A 21,994-nucleotide genomic window follows, 5' to 3' on the forward strand; every position below is an offset into this window, starting at 1 on the left:
TATATAACACACTCTATATTTGTCCAGATCAAAACCTACGAAGCATTTAGCTAAGTATCCGGAGACAGTCCCACATACGTCTGTTCTACATAGAGGAACTCCCCTTACCTTCCGTGCCTCGACTAATCATACCCCTACCATATACATAATTACAAGGCGTACTTGAGTAGAACATCGAAGCATTGACAACACCATTGACCTAAGGTCAAACGTCCCTGCTAATCCATTAACTGTCTCAGTCTGTTGGCTATCACCACGGCCCTCTCAATTACTACTGAAATACATAATAAGTCATTTCCCATTACACTGTGTGTTCCCCCCTCATACATTATATATACGTGGTTAGGAAGACACAATAGCGAATTATTACTCTACATTTAAGAGCAATTCAGCACATTCTATTGGAACCTGACAGTTGATGGTAGGAAAAAAAGCCTGTTTAGATGATATTAAAATCAACATCTGTATAAATATTGATGGGTATTCGCCTAAATCCAATATTTCCCTTATATATATTAATGTACATGGGCATCATTTGGTTCATGCCTGGGTATAGAAATGTTTTAATGGAAACAAATAAGGATATCAAGTTCCAATATATCTTTCAACAGCAAACTCATTCTTAGTCATGTGGCAGTAAAAACAATGTTTTTGATGGGAACAAAGAAAACAACACAGTGAAAAATACCATTTTATCGTATTAAGGCTCCGAAACTCTGACAGATATTTGACTCATTTCGTCCTGGTCCATATTTTGCTAAACAAATCACTGAAAAATAGCTAATAATGAAATCTGATTAGGAAAATTTGAGTTATTTGATGGGATTTTAAAACAGTTTATGTCCCTTATCATACAATACAAATACAATAAATACGTTTTATTTAATAAGAATATTCCAAGTTAAAATTATGTTACATTTTATTTTACAATATATGTACTTGCATTTACAGAAAGAAAAAAAAAACACTTTTAGCTTTTAAAATCATACAACAATAAAATATAATAAAAAGGCTAAATTAATCCATCAATCAAATATATTCAGTTAAAATGCACGACTCCGTTGTACGTTGACAATACATCAGACCGTATGGCATGCTAAATGTAATTTTGACCAGTTTGAATAATTAAGAACAGACAGATTACTTAAGAAAGGAAGAACTTTCGTGATACGACTAATGCCTTACATATTGTATTGATTTCGTTACATCCGCTTAACACAATACTCTTCTTTTAGGAGTTGAAGGGAATAAAATAAGATGAATGAATATGTATCTCGCTTTATTACATCAACATATAACTTTTTCATTCACTTACGGCGGAAACTACTGGAATAATCTGAATGAAGTATATTACTCACGGATACAAGTTGCTTGTACCAGCAGTCGAACTAGCGACTCTTAAGTCACCAGTCCAGCGTCCTATATCACACAGCATCATTTCCATTTAGCACAATCCAAAGGTAAGGGTAACTATCGTAGCACAAGTTTGAATATGTAACTTTCTGAAGCAGATAATATCATCAATTCCAAACACCATCTTTTAAAAGAATATTTCAATCGTTATGGTATAATTGATCTGCATTATTATTGTGACTAATCCTGTTGATTTAGTGTTTTATCGTCTTTGTTACTGGAAATGTCGCTGACGTCGCAAAAGAATTTCAATGTTCCAGAACACATGATATCAGATAATACTTTAATCTATTGGTCTCCATTAAGAGTCGTTGTAGTGATTATTTATTTTATCTAAGGAACGTCTGATTAAAGACAGGTAAAATCCGCACATTCCCAACAGAAAAAGAAGCATCTTCAAAGATTGTTTTTAATTCATTCTTTAGCGTTGTAATTCGCATGTAACGAAAATGTTACGTTGGTTTGATTTCTTACTGCTGTATCAACGTTTATGGTCACTGGTGATTTTGGTGTTGACATATGTACCTCTGTTACCTGCAAGCGAGCAAGACATGTTCTGTCGTATACATGTGTAATATCTATTTCCATTTATTTATTTATTCATAAAATATTACAAGGTTCAAGAAAGAAGGATATATTAAACTTCACATTTTAAACCCTGAATATTGTAAATGATATATCACCTGATGTTTTGAAATTCCTTCAAACCAGTACTATGCATATGTTTAGAATCATGATTATGCAAGCGTTTATCTTTAATGACTAATAATGAAAAAAGAGAAAACACAGATTCGAAAATATCTTTATTCAAACCTAGTGCTTTCTGGTTTATATATCTGTTAAGGAAGAGTTGTATTCAAACCAGATAAATGTATATAACATTGAGATATCACTTACCTGAAGTTGCATTTTGAAGCTCTTCATATACGTTTGGATTCGAGCGCCCGTCTAACGACTCGTACTTTCTGTTTATGCAAATTTGAAGTATATGATGAAAGATCTTGCAGCAGAATACCAAATATACATGTAATACTGAAATGGTTACATTTTAACAACAGATTAAACGGGAAATTTAGCACAAATTTAATTCAAACGTTTGTCGGACCCAAATATAAATTTCACTCATTTTAAACAAATGAAAAATAGGCTTTTACAGCATATATCAATTCTTCATAAAACGGAAGAGCGTTAAGGATCTCAACTATACAGGTAATGAACAGGTTTTCTAATTTGTGTTCATCACGAATAACAAAATTGATACAGACAGTTGTATTGCGGAACTTCCATTTAATATGCAATTACAGTAACATTAAGAGAATGTTTTGAAATTTTGATAAGAGTCTTAATGCTTCATATTCAACCGATACATATTTATAGATTAATTGCTTTGTTTACCTAGTTGAAATCGTGGGTTTGTCACTAATTGCCAAGATCTATACTACGAATATTATGCTTTGTTTCTGTTTTTTTTTTTTTTTTCTGTTTCCTGAATTATATATTACTACCGCTTATATTTCAATTATACAGTATCTTGCAATAACGCCTTAATATTTCTACCTACCCGTCATCATTGCTTTCGACTGATTCATTTTGGTAACCTGTGAAATACAAATAGAATCATCTGGAATATCTGTACTAAAATGAATATACCGGATCTCTGATATTTAAGCAAGAACTAATATCATTCAAATACGTGATGCAATTTTCACATAGTCTTCTTACGATGCAATGTTAAACAACGAAACGTGTACTTACATTGTGTATATTAGAACATAACGCGAACCATTTTACTTCAACAAGTAGGAAAGAATTTGACAGATATACATTGATATCTTAACTTGACATTGTATAATTATCAAAAGTATCAAAACAAAATAAAAATTCAATTTTGATAAGATTTTGATGTGCCTTACCTTGATTGTCATGTTGTCCGATTTCAGAGTATATTGACGGCTTACCAATAGCGTCTGTATTAAGTTGTTGATATGGAGATCTGCATAGAGAGGAAGTAGCATTAAACATAAATTAACATATTCACTGAAATTTAACATTATTGAATTTGATATTATCAAAATTATTTATCCAAACATAGGGCTGTAGGATCTTTGCTTGTCAAAACAATCGTACCGTCCATCATCTCTGTGAGAAGTCACATCTGTGAATGAAAAAAATGAAATAAATTACTATAAAGTTTTGAATGCCAAGTACAAACCCTGTTGATATTTGTAAAAGGTTATATATGTTTGCTTATTTTATGGAGATGAAATAAAATTGATGTAAACTTAGAAATAAAACAGTTAGAACACATTAAAGTTCATTTCTTGATTTTGTATCCTCAAATGCTCTTTAAGATTACCTTGCTCCGATAGCTGTATATTCTGGAATTCCTTTTGTTCATGACGATGACCTTTGCTAGAATCATTAAAACAAAGAAAGTATGTATGATGACTGTTAACATTAAAGGCGGCTGCATTATTAGTGGACTGCATTTAAAAAGGTAACGTTTATCATAAAACAGTGGGTAATTTCACAAACAACAATTATGTATGTATGAATTAGCATCAATCAAGATTATATTTTGTTTCAACTATTATCCTAAATACACGATTTAATGTGGAGACCAATTAATTAATTCGACATTCACATTATTTACTTACATAAACGGTAGTCGTCTGTTTCCTGAAAAAAATCGTCATTGCATGTTTATCTTTAAATTAAAACATTTTTATGGCATGTTTTGCAATGATTTTATCTCAGCATATATGTTGGTCTTGGTTTATTGTAATATTGTTATACGTACGTCGAATAAATATTCCAAGTCCAATGGTTGACAACAGCGTGATTACACATATGACCAGAAGAACAACTCCTGCTGTAAACAAGCTGTCATTACCACAGGAAAGATCTAGTTCAAATAAAAATGAAAGAAATTCCATTTGAAATATACGAATTGTGTATTGTATACTTATCGTGAATGATGTCTCAAATGATATAAATTAGAGAGTACATGATATTTATGGTTTCTAATGACATACAAAAACGCTAAAGTGGCTGCACAAACGGACATTGTTACTTCAAGTGGATTTTGCAATTTCGGTGCGATGACGCGGTAAAGCGAAGCAAACGGTTAAGGGATTGGTGATGTAATAAATAAAGCGGGGATCTTAAACGCACTTGTATGTATCATATATGTCATGACGAGAAGTAGAAAATTAGATACGTACACGTATCTGTAAACAAGTAGATCCACGACTATCAATCTGTGATGGTCGTGTATTAGAATTGAATTTGTAGTTCGTACAAAAATAAATGGCGGAATTTAACAGTTTTTCTTTTTCTCTTTTCAATAATAAAATTAAAAGAAAACAAATGTCGTTTGTTAATGAATTACTTTTCTGAACGGTGCATCCGACAGCATCAAGTGACGTTTTGTTTCCAAAAGTGTTGTATGCAATAACCTTAAAGAAGTATACTTGTCCTCCCTCTAGATTGTGTACATTTTGACTCTATGTCTGGCTTCCACCTGCTTTCATTGGTATTGTTACAGGGTAAAGTTCTTCTGTGTTCAGATATTTGTCAACACTGAACAAGACCTGATAAAACTCCGAGTTTCCTCCATCAACCCACGATACTTCAACAACATTAGGTTTTGTACAGCCAGCAATTAAACGTTTTGGTAAACCAGGTTTTTCTGTAATGTTAGGAAACATTTTACAGGACATGATAAAAACAAAAACCGTCAGGTAGATATTGATATTAAATTAGGGATTCTGGCATGTCAATACAATTTAACATCAAAGTTATATAAATAGAACGAAGACAAAAAATGTACAAACAAACCATTGACAAAATGAATATTGAAAATAACGTGCAAGAATACTGAGTGTAAAACCCGAGGCATTTCCACATGAACTTGTACAGTCTGTTATGTGCATTTGTTCATCATGTCGTCACTATATAGAGGTGTTTATTTTCAATTAAGATTAATACTTATAAACCGATGTTTTTCCTCGCGACCTCAAGTCCCTAGGGGTCGAATCAATGTTCTGAATTTAGGAAAAGATTCCCTATCCACAGTGATATTTAGACCACATTTGGTTTAAAGCCATCTAAGCATTAAGTAAGAGTAGCGTCTTGAAGCAAAATATTGTCTTACTTTTCCTTTTGGATCCCCATCTTTAAGTCCTTAGAGGTTGAATCAGCTTTCTGAATTCAAGATTTAACTGACTAACCTAACTAATGAATCAGGCCAAAGCTTGTTGAAATCCAGCGAAGCAGAAAGGAGGAACAGGGTTTTAAATCTAATTTCATTATCTCACACTTTGGGGCCCGTCCCTCGCCTCCTAAGAATCGAATCCAAATGAAGAATTTTACAAGTGATTACCCTCGCCAAATGATCCATCAAATTCTGTTAAAATGCACCAAGTTATGAAAGAGAAAAAATTTTTTTTTGAAAACGTTTACGCACGACGGATGATAGCAAAATGTCATATTGATCCTTCGAGTCAGGTGACCTTAAAACAACACAGGTGAATAATGTAATAAGAGAAAATATTTTACTGACCTGCTATTCTTTCTTTACAGAGCACCTTTCTGTTGTTCAAGATAATTTAAGCATTCAGAGAACACCATACTTTTTTTTAAGCTGAAGAAATATTTATAAGTGAATTCATTATTTTTTTTTCTGTTTGGCCCTGCCCCTCTGTCCCCAGGAAAGGAAGACCTAGCATTGTTATACAATTGAGTCCCCTGCACCTTAAGATACTTCGGGGCAAATCTTATCAAATATCTGGCCATTCCTACAAATTAAGAAGCATTGAAAGTGATTATTCTCACTACAAGGAGGGTCAGCCTCCAGCCTCAACATTTAAACAAAACTGAGTTCCAATAATGATACCTTGAGCTACCACTGTAAAGGTTATCCGTCCGCTTCCCTCGCTGTTTGTTGCCATAACATTATACAATCCATACCAATGTTCTTTCATATCCACACGGGTCCCTATTGACAAAGCAGACAGATTCTTCATCACAAAAACATTGCTGATTACAAAATTATCTGTACCATTGACAAGATTAGTTCCTAGATAACCAGAGGATCGTTGAAAGCTCCAATTAAAAAATGGCTCTGGATTTGCTAAGAACATAGCAGGAATTGTCAAGTTTTCCGAGGTTCCGAAGCCAAACTTTATTTTCAAATCATCGCCTTGTGGATGTGGTCGGGGCTTACCTACAATAGAAATAATTCAGTTTGACAGAAAAAAAAAAGAATTATAGTCACCCAAATGATGTGAAACTATACACAACGAATACACAGATGATAGATTTATGTTGGTACTAATTCTAGGTATGAATGTTTGACAGACAAATGCTATTCAACAACCCCTTGTTTCTACTGCAAATATCGTTGACAGATGTTTACAGGTGACTGATGTAATATTTTTGACACATGAAACAGTGCATAGCGATTAGTGATGTTGGCGATAAAACAGTTATGTAATTTTGTTATCGATTTGCATCAAAGTGACCTACTTTGATATGCGATACATCGGCTTATCAAAGCGAACTATCTTTCTTTGATATATGTAACAGATCACAATTTAGATCAGATTGACATACTTTTGACACCTTATACAGTGCATAGTGATTAGTGATGTTGGAGGTAAAGCAGAGACAACGACAATGTTTTTTTCTTTGATATAGGGTCAAAACTCAAAGTGTTTGTTAGTGCAAACTAATTTTGATAGAGTACACGCCACCTCATCAATGTGAACATAATCCCGGAGTATGAAGTTACAATGGCACGTAAAGTAGGAGGCAGGGTCCGGACAACAAATTAAAAGATGGATGGACACATTACATATTGATAATCTCAAGTATTGTAATTGTGTAATTACTAAAGCGAAGCAATTCTAGAATTATATTTCTTTTCACTCACTGATGTATAACTGTAGAGAATATCTTCAAGGACATGTGCTTTGATTTAGTGTTAATACATATAATCATAACATACATAGAACCAAGAGATCGCAGAGGCATCTCGGCGCTCTACATTGTTTGATCTTTATTCGATCTTTGGATCTCTTCTCCGTTTTGCATGCTCTTAATGATAAGAAATTAGAATTAACATTTATTTGCGGAAATAACGATGATAATCTTTACCTGCCAAATCCAAGATGGCCAACTGGAAGGTAACTTGTTTTCTCTGATTAGTCCCAAATGGGACATATGTATGAAATTTGAGACAGCTACATTCAGTACTTCTTGAGAAACTGGTATAACAATTGTTTTTAGGTGACATTAAAGATGGCTGACTGTCAACCATTTTTTTTTTTTTTCGAATCAGTCCAAAATTCACACAGGTACAACAAGGGACAACAGAGGAACATATGCATGGAATCTGAGAAATATTTATGCAGCGTTTCTCAAGAAGTAGTGGTAATAAACTTCCATGATCAAAATCCAAGATGGAAATTAGAGAAAGATCATTACTTTAGTTCTCAAGAAATAGCTAAAACAAAGTAAATATCCAAAATGGCCACCTGTCTTCGCTTAGCATAACGTGCGCACCACAAAAAAATGTCAATATCGATCGCCAGAAGTCAAGAAATCAATCTCGTATGGTAAAGACATGTTTAGGTAGTCCATGATTTCGCTAGAATGTTTGTTAGATGTTTTCTTCCTCACGTACCTGTAGTGGTTTGGCTCTTGCTATGTGTACGTACCCTTAGTCGCTTTATTAGTAGTACTCTGGGAAGGAGGGGGGGGCTTGTGGAGAGGCATTGTGTCTGGTTTGTCAAAGTTTCTGCTTTTCTGCTTCGGGTTGTTATGTCAGTCATCTTGCAAGATGAGCCGTGGTCAAGTTATGCCAAGCACTGTGATTGGTCGAGGCTACAGTGGTGGAGCGAGTAGCTGAATCTTGTCTTTACTTTCAGGTTTGTCCGAATAGGTCACTGGGGTCATAGGGTATAAAAGTCAGACACGTGTGTTGAGCTGTATTGTTGCTTTTTAAGAGTTGGTGGATTTCAGTGGGTTTGCCGCAGTAGTTACTGATGCTTTGAAAACGCAGCAATGAGGAAATAGATCTGGGCTTTTACACTTCGGAAACGAAGTGGTAGTTATGTTAGGTCTATTTAGACAACTGACACTCTGAAACCAGAATAACATCTTCGTTGTTTAGTGTCATGATGTAAGTTTCTCCAAAGTCAGTAAACCGTAGATACGGTCTGAAACCAGGGCGTGGAGAAGGAATTAATTTGTTCTAAAGACCTTGGAGTTTATACGCATGGTTACTTAATGTAGTTTTCTGTGGGAAGAGGTGGATGTTACGCACATCTCTAAGGCAGATAGTTGTTATGTTAGGCAGTAATGAATTAGGCCATGCCGGTAATAATATCTGCCAGTTTCAGCAACAGTAATGGGAGGTGAGCTTACAGAAACCACAGTATGGTGTCTTGTGTTTGTCAGAACGGAATGGGATTTCAAGCAATATGTATAATCTAAAGAAGGAGGGCGTTTCATTACACATTTTAGTAAGATAATCGTGCAAAGACTATTTCCTCTTTATCACTAGACGATATGTATAAAATCGATTGTCTCAATCCACGCTCCGCATACTAATATGTCAACGCTAACTTCCGCCAATACACGTGAAAACAGACATGTGCTCAAGGCTTTTGCTTCATCGGATATCCGACGTGAATGGAAATAAAATGAGTTCTGTCAATTTCTTGACAATTGAACAAGTAAATGTTTCAGATTTTTATAAACATATTTTCAACGTCTTTGTCGATCGTCAGTTTTCTGTCTGTCTACTTGCTGTAACGTTTTCAAAATCTTCTTCGTCAAGGTTTTGCATGATACTCACTCTATAGTTTGTATTAATATATACAGTGATCTTATCTATTATTTTTGTTCATGAATAAGTCATCGAATCCTTTTTCTGTCAGTTGTAAGTACCAGATAACCATGACAAACAATGATGGCCGCAACACAGAATCTTTGATTTTTTTCATGAAAATAATACAAAACCCTATAGCTACGTATACGTAATGTACATGCACGCTCTAACTTTGGACATTTATTTTCTCAAAAAAAGCACATTATCTGTTTTTTTCACTGTAATCAAAATTGTTTCAATCACCTCCAACAGTCACTCAAGTGCCACTCCATTGAGTTTTCATGAGTGAAGTTTATTATTATCAAATTTACACTCCACTCACACTCCGTTATAATCTCCATGAATCACCCTTAATCACCCCCAGTTGCACTTGAATATTCCTTACCTAAGTTGAATGTAAGAATTACTTGGACTGTTGTAACATAATACAGTCCCATGTTTTTGAATTATGTATGATCCAATTATGGATATCCTTTCAGATAACAATGAATTACAACTTACAGAGAACGTTGACAGGTATGTCCCTGGTGACAGCTGTTGTAGAGACACCGTTCCTTGCAACGCAGGTATACAGTCCTGTGTCCAGACATTTAACGTTAGTTAGGGTATAGGTACTGTCTAAAACGTCAAGGGTGTTGAGTAGAATGGTGTTGTTGGCTTTATAAAGCCACTGTATTGTGGACGGAGGATAACTCTCCACAGTACAGATCAGTGATTTAGAATCATGTTCTCTCACGTCAACATCTCCTTGGCTGTAAACAAGATCGATAATTCGAGGCGGAACTGAAATGCAGCAAAATGATGAAACAGTTAATTTAAGCATGGACTTAATTTTAAACACGTCATTTTATATGAAGTTAATTACACTTGTGAGGCACGTATTCAAAGTTCAACATTTTGAGTAATTATTAAGTGGTCTGGATAATATCAGAAACAAAATGCATGTGCATTACCAAACTAAAGGAGTCATCATATTTACATATTGCTTTTGTGACAGTATATTGCAGTTGTGACAATCTATACTTAGTCATCATAAAGACTAATGACTTCAGAGTTCTATTTCAGCCATTAATTGATAACTGATAACAACAAGTTTTTGTCAGGTATGTGATACCATAGATGTTTGGCATTATTTCAAAGAAGTTGCTGGCAACTGTGAATAAAACACTCATATAAACAATGCGTAAGTTGTTAATCTATATCTGATGCAAAAGGGATAGAACAATACCATTTGTCAAGTTTGAAGTAATCAACCTTCTCAGCTATCACAAATCACATTTGCATTAAGTCTTGTCTGTAACTAAGCATATATGTGGTTACATAACTAAACAATTATTTTATTTGGATATCATACGAAGTAACACACAGGCAGCAAATTGCTTTCAATTCCCACATCTTTGATCATATAAACTTTTCAATTAAAACCGACTTAAATGTTAAATTATGTAACCGTAAAATTTTAAAAAATAGCCTATATATCTTCACAACATATATCGAAAACCGAGGTCAAATATACATAGTATAAATATCTTACATCTGACGGTAAGGTTCCATGTCTTAGTGCCTTGACTAACAGTATTGTTGGCTCTACATGTGTATTGTCCGGCATTTGTCCTCGTGGCCACAGATAGACTCAACGGGTTCTGGTAATTCGTTCCTGATTTAGACCAGGTGTAGGTACACAACGGTCTACAGTCAGCAGAGCAAGTGACATCTGTGATGGTCTGATTTTCAGCGACGTCAACACTATCTTGTTGAGGTTCAAATGAAATGCTGTCCAGGTCCATCTGCAGAATATTAGCATTTATATTTTCAATTGTTCCTCTCATTTCCGCACTTTAGAACATAAGTAACAAAGTCAAAGTTTCATTATCAATAAAGCATAATGGGTGTTAATCTTCTGAATTCATTTTTTTTTTGTTTGTTATTGAGAAAAACATGTATTCTAACCTGATAATCAGTCCACTAATTGTTCACTCGGACACTCAAGTGAATACTGGACATGATTGTATGCGTTTTCAGTTTTTTTTTCAGTTTAACTTTGCATTTGTCTGTCCTTTTATTTCACCAATACTATTATCCCTAGTTCAATGCCTATAATAAGGTGACGTATTTTGTGCTTTTTGAATATGTCTATACTCACAATGTACAATGACATTCGTTGTTGAAGTCGACTCCCCTACACCATTCCTAGCAGTACACTTGTACGTTCCATGTTCTGACCTCTCCAGTTGTCCCAGTGACAACACAGGTGACACAGTAAAGTTGGTGTTGTCCGGTCGTGTCCAGCCAAATGTACAGTCAGGTCTACAATCCGCTGTACAGGTGATATCTGGTAATATGTCGCCTTCTGTCTTGCTGTAGGATGTGTCCGGCGGAAACAGGGCTATAGACGTACCTGGACCGTCTGAAAATATAAAGTATACAGTTATAAATAACAACAGTTAAACCTTTGAATCACCGTATAAAATATTGTGCTACTATAGATTTTTTTCATGTTTAAATATAAATCAATAACAAAGGAAGGTTAAGTTTGAATCGTGCGTCATCCTGAACACACCATCATAAAATATGTAAATATGATTTACCACAATAATCACCGGAATACCAATAGAATAAATGTGTTGAAGTTGAAGTCATGGAGGAGAAGCCAGAATTTCGAAAACATGGCCATTGTGACAGATTGCCTGTTTCAGTTATTGAATATCTTGATAGATAATACATGACTATGAAGAGTTCAAATATCTCTTGTCAAAACACAGTTAAACTAAAATAAAATGTTCTTAATCAAATAATCATATAACATAGTACATGTTTATGATACGCATCACAAATCACAATTATCGAAGTTTGACTTAAGCATCGTAAATGGCAAGGAACAAATCAAATCAACGATATTAATAATATATTGTTGGATTTTTTTTTTGAGAAATTTACTTTCATGATCATTCATGTGTTTAGGCGAAAAAAGTGAAATAGCTCGCTACGTTGTGTTTCTGCACATTCCTTTTAATGACGACTTAATGGAACAATGGAACACATTTTTAGTTCAAGAAGACTATCCACATCAAAGCAATTTCGTGGAAGTTGAATTAATCTCACACGTTTCATAGGTAAATTTAAGAACATGTTACAAATAGCATTGCTCGTCAATATGGCCTCAGTTTCAGCATGATCAGACCTCAAATAACAATATCGTTCACATTCTTGTCTAAAATATCTACCATGTTTTAATTTGATTCTTTAACAGAACACATTTACGGTATACCCTACAATATAAAAACCATGACAACTATCTTGGATTTTGAACAGATATAAATGTTTCTACGCCATCACATGATCTGCCAGGCATGTGTTTACTAAATCTTACCATTAGTATATGAGTAGGTATATATATAGTGATATATAAGTTTAATGTACATATTTACACCAAAAATATCAGTTAAAGTTCAATCTTACTGTGTTCTAACATGACTTGTTGGGTGTAATGTCAACATTGGTACTTGTAAAATAGTAGAAAGGGGTCAGGGATTATGTAAAAGGAGGAAACGAGAGGTGGAGAAAAAAAGGAGGACATCAATGTCTTAGAATAGTTCTAAGATACAAGGTCGAGGTCCCTAACATTTCAATGGAGGACTGGTCTATATATGACAATGAGGGATGAAAGGTTGTCAGATACACCTGTAATCACAGCGTATTACTAGAAAATCTAGTAACATATATATTTATATATTTTAAATGGTAAGTGTAATCGTAAACACAAGTGATTTTTCGGATTTATACAATGTAGGGAAGTTTTAACCATGCTGCAATATTACTACAATAGATCATTGCAACCTGAGCATGACCTTGTGTAATATACACGTAAGCATGTTGATAAACAAGTCACATTCCGAAAACTTACATAAGAAAAAAAGTATAAAATCACAGTGTAGAAAGATATGTGCGTGGTAAGCAGTTCATTATTCTATTGTAATACATGTATACGTTCCCTGTACAACAAATGATACAAGGAATTAACAAATCAGTCAATGTACATATGCATGATAAGTGAAAACTCAATACACGTGTGTAGGTACGTGTGTAAATCAGGAACATTGTACAAAGAGATATGTACCGAAAATGACGATTTACAAATGTATCGAATAAAGTTCACTTGTCTGATTAAACTGACAATAGAAGTAAATAGCACAATCACTTGAAATACTACATGTAAACATATCAGATTAGATTTTACGTTATGCAATTGTAGTAAACTTAGGACACTTGCATTCCCTAAATCAGAGACATATTTCAATAATCCATAGTTCATTACAGATCATGTCAGAAAAGTCAGAGAAGTAAATAAAAGGAAAGAAAGAAAATAAGAAATAAATATAATAATTTATCAAATATACATACTTCACTTGTAAACAGGTATTGTACATTGTAAATGGGATCACCAATAAAAACATTGTAATTTATTTTACTGTGATTTCGAAAGAGAAAGCCTGAAAGAAAAAGACAGATAAAAGACCAAAACAAAAATATCTCTACAACTGCAATTATGAAAGAAACCAGGAATATAAGCAACACATTGGTGGCAAGCACAATTACTGTATACATATAATATACTGTTTGTATAACATGAAAGGAACCGATATGAAGAAAATTAACTTTTGTTGGTGAATAATGACATGTTCGAGTGAATAATGAGAATTATCTATTTATTTTTTTTTTTTATTTTTTCACATTTTTCACATCAATACACAGATACATTATACATTAACATACACCAATTATACTTACACTCATTTGTGTACAGAATATCATCTTGACCATTAATTTCATATTCGTCTAACTTAACCATCATCATCATCATCATCATCATCATCATCATCATTCAAAATACATCATTATCATCACCATCATCATTCAAAATACATCATTATCATCACCATCATCATTCAAAATACATCATTATCATCACCATCATCATTCAAAATACATCATTATCATCACCATCATCATTCAAAATACATCATTATCATCACCATCATCATTCAAAATACATCATTATCATCACCATCATCATTCAAAATACATCATTATCATCACCATCATCATTCAAAATACATCATCATCCTCATGATCATCCTCATCATCATGATCATCATCTAAAATATATCATCATCATTATCATATATCCATCCAATCTATCATCACCGTCATCATCATCCTCATGATCATCATCCAAAATATATCATCATCATCATCACCATCACCATCCAAAATATATCATCACCATCATGATCATCCAGAATATATCATCATTAAAATTCATACTCATCAAGATCATCATCATCATCATCATCATCATATATAAAAACTGTTATCTATCATCAGGATATATATGATCTGAGAACAACACATGACTGTACACTTTCACATCCACTCCTACAGATATATTTATATACTATCTTTGGACTTACAGGCAATCAAATAAAACAACAAACACATAATCATACATTCTAATAAGTATACCCTCACACACACACACACATACACAAGTATTGTCAGGGGTTTGGTGTATTTCTAACAATTAATTCCATTTTTCCCATCTATTACAAAATTGCATCATCTCTCCATCACCTTTACCAGTGCTAGTATATTTCTGGGTTCTATAATTTTCTTTCATAATAGTTTTAAATTTATGCACGGATAGCGTTTGTCTTAAACATCAAGCCGTATAGATATATTGTTTCATAAGAAGTAATATAAGGCTATCGGTTTTGTAATATATACTTTTATTGTTAAACATACCAAAAATGAAAGTTTCTTTCTTGAATGTAAATAAAACCATTTTAATTTATTTTACTGTGATTCGAAAGGGAAAGGTGGATAGAAAAAGAGAGATAAAAAAATATCTCTACAATTGCAAATATGAAAGAAACCAGGAATATAACGAACACATTTATGGCTAGCACACTTACTGTATGCATGTACTGACAAAAAGAAAATGAACGTTTGTCGGTCAATAATGACATGTCCAAGTGAACAGTGAACATTACTGGATAGTCTATCTACCGGGAGACCATAGTGTTAGACTATGTTTGATCATCAACATGGCCGACAACATGACCGATCGGGACGAGGTCGGCCTCAGTCCGGATGTACACAACACGTGAGAATTTGTCATCCAGCATCACTTTACCATTAAATGGTCCATGTCTGGTGAGGTGAGGTATGACTGCCGCTGGGCTGTCTGGATTTCCCAACGCGATGGGATCTCTCCACATACGTGAGGTTCAGTTCCACTCCAGCAGCACTGACGGCAGCCATGACCTTGGAGGTGGTGTCCTCGGTATTTTCCTTCGGAATTCCTGAGAATCGAACTAAGGACCTTCTCCCATACTGTACAACATCATCAATCATAAGGCGCATGTAGTGGTTCTCTTGCTCCAAGGGCTTCAAACGATCGAGAAAGGGGTAACGTGATTACGGACCTCAGCACCAACCATCTGCCTGATGTTCTCCCGGACCGAACACTTAAACACCTCAACCATCCGACCTATGTCCTCATCCGATAGTCTAAATCCACCTATGACAGAGGGCCCTGGGGGTTCGCTGACTGCGAAGAGGGGCTCGCAAAGCTGAGGGGTTGAGAAGAACTATAATGGTTGTACTGGCTAGTGGGAACGTAAGGCATAGTCTTAGGAGTAGACGAGAATGTACCGGAAAAGGAGTCGTCACTTGATAAGAAGGATGACGACGAAGACGATTTGTGTTGATGTTTTGTATTGTCCCGGTGACTGGCAGAGTTGTCTGATGACCATGAACTTCAGTTACGCTTGTCTCGTTGTGAGTACATGTATACAAGTATCGTTTACAGGCTAGTGACGAGCGGTTCAATAACATGTTCAGACAATACTTCAAATAAATAACTTGAAGTTTGGAGTGTAGCGTAATATGTGGTAATATACACTCGGTTCACTGGTACAGTTCATACTGAGTGGCAACAACGATAGGGCAGAACACGCACGTACGCATAAAACATATACGTGGAAGTCAATAGTTTGGAGTTGAACGTATATATATAGCATCATTAGCGATTTGATTCTCAGAATTCATGCGACATAAAATCTCAATAAACTTTAACACATCCTGTCTCGGCCCCGTCAGATCTCAGAATGCCTCTTAGGGAAAAAGCTCGGGAGTCGACCAAAGTGGTTGTTTACCCAAACAAAGGCCGATATTTGATGAACATTCCAAATATTCAGTTAATTCAGTTACATGTACATATTTTATCCTTGTAACACTTACATGTTTTCTGTTTTTTTATATTTTTATACTCTTCATTCTGTATAACATTTGCAGCTTATCTAACATTCACATCAATTACAGTTGAAGCATTTCCCTTTCGTTTGTGTCCTCAGTACTTTCAGTACTTTGATGTTTAAAAAAATATGCCGCTACAATTCCTTTGTCTGTCAAAACGAGCAATGGTACTACTTCGTCAGAATTCTGGTATGGGGTTGTTAATTTCGGCTGCTAACCGATAGCTCTCTGTAATTAAACGATTGATCAATGTTTACCAGACAAGTAGCGATGTGCTATGGTTGTGTTGTATTACAATAACCTGAGTGTTACCCTACTGTTAAAGTTGTACATTAGGAACCCGCGTCGATACCACATCGGCGGGATATCAGTAGCACGTAGATGTTGAATAGTGACAACAATCAAATACCGGTATCATACATTGAAAAGTTAAGTGTGCTATCTTGTTAATGATGAATCTGTGCTCCATTTTGGTCCAGGTGAAATACATCGGTAATGCGTGACGGAGACTTTAGGTTTACAAAACTTTAATATTGGATGGTTATATCCAGAGATGCGTGATATTCCTATCACAAATCCCAAAATATCACAAAACACTATAGGAAGATCAACCTATTACTACCAATATTTGGCTTGGTTTTATACACGATATTGAGTGTATAGTCAGCACTATCCAGTGATTGGGTAGGTTAAATACAACAATGACTTCAATCAACACTACAACAGGAATGATTGAAGTGGTGCATCAACCAAATCAGAATTTTATATAGGAATGTATCCTTTGGTAAAAAACAAATAAGATGTCACTAATTGTCATGTTAATAATGTTCACTTACTTGCAACTTTGAGGATGAAATCAACACTATCCAGTGTCTGGTTAGGTAGGTTGGTGTTAGTACGTCTACAGAACCACACAGATCCATGGTCTTCAGTCCGTGGCTGTATGATCCATCGGAACACTGTACCGAGGCCTCCAGACGTGACACAAGAACAGACATCTGGGGTACAGGGGACAGGCGGGGCTACGTTTACTTTGTAACATTGATCACCACCTACTTGAATAGCACCTTCTTCAGATGTCACTTCAAAACGGCGGTAAAACGTTACACCCTGGGCCTCCTCTGGTACATCACACGTCAATGTAAACCCAGACCCAGGTACAGCGTACTGGGACGACCCAGTCAGTGTGACAGCATCTAAAACATAACATTATATATTTACTTGAATTAAACCACAGGTTTCAAATAAAACTAAATGATTTCTGGTAAATGAATGTCTAAAAAAGGGTGTAGAATTTGCTTACCTGTGTGTAGGTATAAAAGAAGCATTAAATACTAAATGTTATTTAGTTATCTCCCTTATATAGCATACCAAAAAACATTGTTGTGATATTATTGGTTTCCCTATTAACCTGATTACGTAAAAAACTTTCGCTGATACAATATATATATATTTTTTTAATTTAAAAGATAACTCTCACTTGCGTATACTTTGCAACATGTATGCTAATATGGCTTTATATCATTAGGCTGTGCAAATATATTTGTACTGATGGAGCATTTTACCATGTGCACTTCTTCTCACGAGTTCTGTATTTTGATATTTTTTACCTATAAACTCTCCTTATTGAAGCTTTGATATGAATGTATTTCAGCCATTCAAAAGTTATTGATGCGTGAACCCGTAACATTCCAAACGGAAACATATAAAGGCATAAAAACATACTATTCCCCTAATCAATCCGTTACTATTCATTGTTGATTGCTCGTGTACATGATAAACTATTTGAGTATCTTACGATGTTGAAATCCTTTTTTTCTTCTGTTTTTTTTCTTTTTACATCATCCTTGAATGACGCAGTAGCATATTTCATATACTTAAAAGTTTCAAGATATCGCCGCAAGGTGGCGTGTTGTCATTGACTCCTCCAGTCATCATCACGTGGGCGGAGCTAGATGTTTCAAGAGGCATCACAAGAAAAAAACTTGACCTATCAGAAAGCTGCATTTTGCGTACAAACATTATAAATTAACATAAACCTATACTATATTTCGCTGCGGTTTCTCAACTTGTTTTGAGATTATTTCTCCGTGGAGTTATGCCACTGGACTTCGAACTATCAAAGACTACAGGAAGTGAGGTAGTTACGTCAAGTCTCTGAATTTATTAATACTGTGGTATTGAAGAGGCTTTGCTTCTTTCATACAAACATAACCTATAAGGTCTATACCTCATAAGTTCGACCGTAGTAAAATGAAGTCCTATGTTGATATTTTTCGTAGGTCGACATATATATATCGATTGAAGTTATAATGCTACAACTTCTTTATAATTTTTCGTGGCTTTGTTGGAAATTTAGAAGTGGATGTGTTGAGAGAGGACAAATTATCAAGTCTGAATAAACGTGATATTCATAAATAAACTATTTGGAAAATATTGGTTGTTTCGCTGTCATATATTTTGCGTTTCAACAACAAAGGATGTCACATACACGTATGAAGTGTGTAAATATTTGTATATTTCATATAAGGATGTCTTATGTGTATTGATTGTACGATTTTAATTCGGTGCCTATTCTCGTGCGAACTTGATGAGTTGGCAGGTGTGAAACATCGGGAAAAGCTCTGGGAGCGTGCAATACAGCCACGTTAAGTTATAATACGTTTGATAATTAGTATATATGTCGTATATGATAGCGTCTGTAAACGTATAAGTGTATAAGCTTTTGCATGAGAGAACACGTTATCAATGTATATTGCCATGGTTACATGAGTTAGTTTTTAGTAATATAAATAAATATAATTATTTTTTCTAATCATAATGCCTAGAATACGGTCTTATAGGCCAGTATTGGTATATTGTAACGGATGGTATGGAAGCCTAGCTGTGTATTGTTGTGACAACACCATGTTTGGTCGTTGATCTTCGATCATACTGTGTGAGATCTGCCTGGAAGGCTAGTCACTTGTTATGTCTTGAGATCTACTGATAGTTAGTCAGTTATTGTGGACTTGTGCCATATGCATATCTCAGTCAGGTGATTTGGACACTTTCAGTCACTTTATGGAACAATGGGAGAATATCTGATTGGTTTCGACGGGAGGAATCACAGACATTGTTTTGTGGGCTATGAGTGAAGACCGGTCGCTTGAAGGAGCTCATATATGAACTGTAGGGTGTATATAGGGTGTAAATAGATTAGGGTTTATAGGTTTAAGGTAGTAGCTTATTCTATATTATCTTCGGATCTTCATAGTATTGTAAAGATTGGTGTTGAATATCATAATTGGTAGTTTAAATATGTCGTTCGAGAGATTTCTTTACGATAGATGAACCATATGTATATCTTGTACAGTAGCCATTGCAAATTGTAATATTTCAATTTCTACCTAAATCAGACTCAATAAAACTATTAAATGTGATCTGTTTCATTTACCGATGAACTTGACCAGATTAACATTGCCAGTGCGTATGAATACAAATATTAGGTAAGTGGAGAAAACTCCCCAACTTCTACTGGACTGGCAATGTACCTCGAGCATGATATTTAAAACATCGAAATGAAAACTTAAAAAAAACTATTGAAAACTATCAATACAGTGTTTTTTTAAAAATGTGTATTCAACTTTTAATAACTGAAACTTTACGTTTCAAAAGATGTGAAGCGCCTGAAGCCTGATATATCTTGTTCTCCGCTTCGGTGCCTCCGCGAGGAAAAATGCATACTCTCTTTGTCGCACAGTCTTATACAACTTTTATTAAAGTTGTCGAAAAAATAGATTTTACTCTCATTTAAGTTTCCACGCTAAAATATATTTCAACCTGTCACAATAATATGTCTTCAAATGACGGACTATTCGATTGTATGACGTCAAAGATATAATAACAAGAAACGAAGTAGAAGATAAATTGCGTCCTAGAAAGACAAAAGAAGTGTCAATTAAAATATATGGATTGAATATTGCTTATGCTGATTTTAAAAGATGATCAATTGAGTTGGTCTTAAGACAAATTCAACATGAACTGCTTCACAGTTCATTAAATTTTGTCTCAACACCAACTCAATTCATCATCCCATGAAATCGACATAAGAAAGATTCAGTCCTAAAATAAATGTGAATATTGTATGCTGCTCTCCTGTGTTGCAATCCACCGTCTCGGTTAGGTTAAAAAGGAATCCTTGGGTATAATACCGACTACTTTCACGACTGCTGGTGAGACCCAGTGAAGTACGTGTTAATCTATGTTGCCCAAGCGATCGTCACTTTCCGATGGGTCATTATCCTCCTCACTGGATACATCGTCATGTAATTCCTGTTCAAATCTGTAGGGCTGGATTCCGTCTTCAGAAATATCATCCACACCATGATCAGATTCCTCAAAACTCATGCTCAAATCGCTCTCAGTTGCGATATTGTTGTCACTGTCGGTCATGTTGACTGCCATTTCTGTTGAACTTATGACGTCACGAGTAGAAGCGCATCGATTCCGCGGAAATGACGATTCGGCTGATTAAGTCTGGGCGGACAGGTGAAAATCGACAACTTTGAGATTTAATAACTCGACACTGGGGCGACGGATTTTGACGGGGTTTTCGTTATTATTATTTTTACGGCATTCTTAACATTATATATAAATATAAAATTATACTCAGGGTGCACTTTAAACATTGAATCAAATCTGACATGTAAACCATATAGGTTTTTAATGCGTGGCCATTATGATCGGGAAATTGAAAGTTCATCATTTGAATATAGTAAATAATTAACTTCATCATTCGTAATACTATCATATGACAATGCCGAACAGTAGTGTTACTACTACCGTCTTGCTTCGCATCTTTTTCAACCCTCAAAAGACACGCCGACATCTTACACCTACACATATCTGACCTAAGTAATCTCCATAGGTCATAGCGAAAGTAATCTGAAAGTAGATGGAATCACTGTCGGTCTTCCACCTCACTATAATGTAAAGAACAAAAATCAATTAATATAGTTATAACTCAACAAAAATAACTAAATAAATAACGGAAAATATCAATAGATAAAGAATACATTAAAGAGTGACGTCACGCCATAATCGGTCACCATCGTAATAAATTGAACTTTGTCAGGCCGAAAGTCAACTTTTAGTAACAGATCCGGTATATATAAATCCAGGTTATATCGATTTCGTTTAATATGGCTGATACCTGAATGTGATAGTGTCTGTATTAACCTTTATGATTACTCCGATATATCTTAAATCTGTACATGTCACATTTGACCAGAGAGAAATATGGTTGCATGAATAGTCTGATGTTTTTATTATACAGGAATAGAAATAACATACACTGACTAAAATTCCGGTATGTCAACATAATCA

The 21,994-nt window shown here is 34.8% G+C and overlaps 1 pseudogene; it reads right to left on the reverse strand.

Annotated features, from left to right (window-relative positions):
* Positions 1–1,894: 1,894 nt before the first annotated feature.
* LOC132564211 (hemicentin-1-like) lies at positions 1,895–21,073 on the reverse strand (annotated as a pseudogene).
* Positions 21,074–21,994: the final 921 nt, after the last annotated feature.

The sequence above is a fragment of the Ylistrum balloti genome, unplaced genomic scaffold (genome assembly GCF_031769215.1).
Source record: "Ylistrum balloti isolate Yb309-2 unplaced genomic scaffold, AGI_CSIRO_Ybal_v1 Utg372062, whole genome shotgun sequence".
In the NCBI taxonomy this organism is placed as follows: Eukaryota; Metazoa; Mollusca; class Bivalvia; order Pectinida; family Pectinidae; genus Ylistrum; species Ylistrum balloti.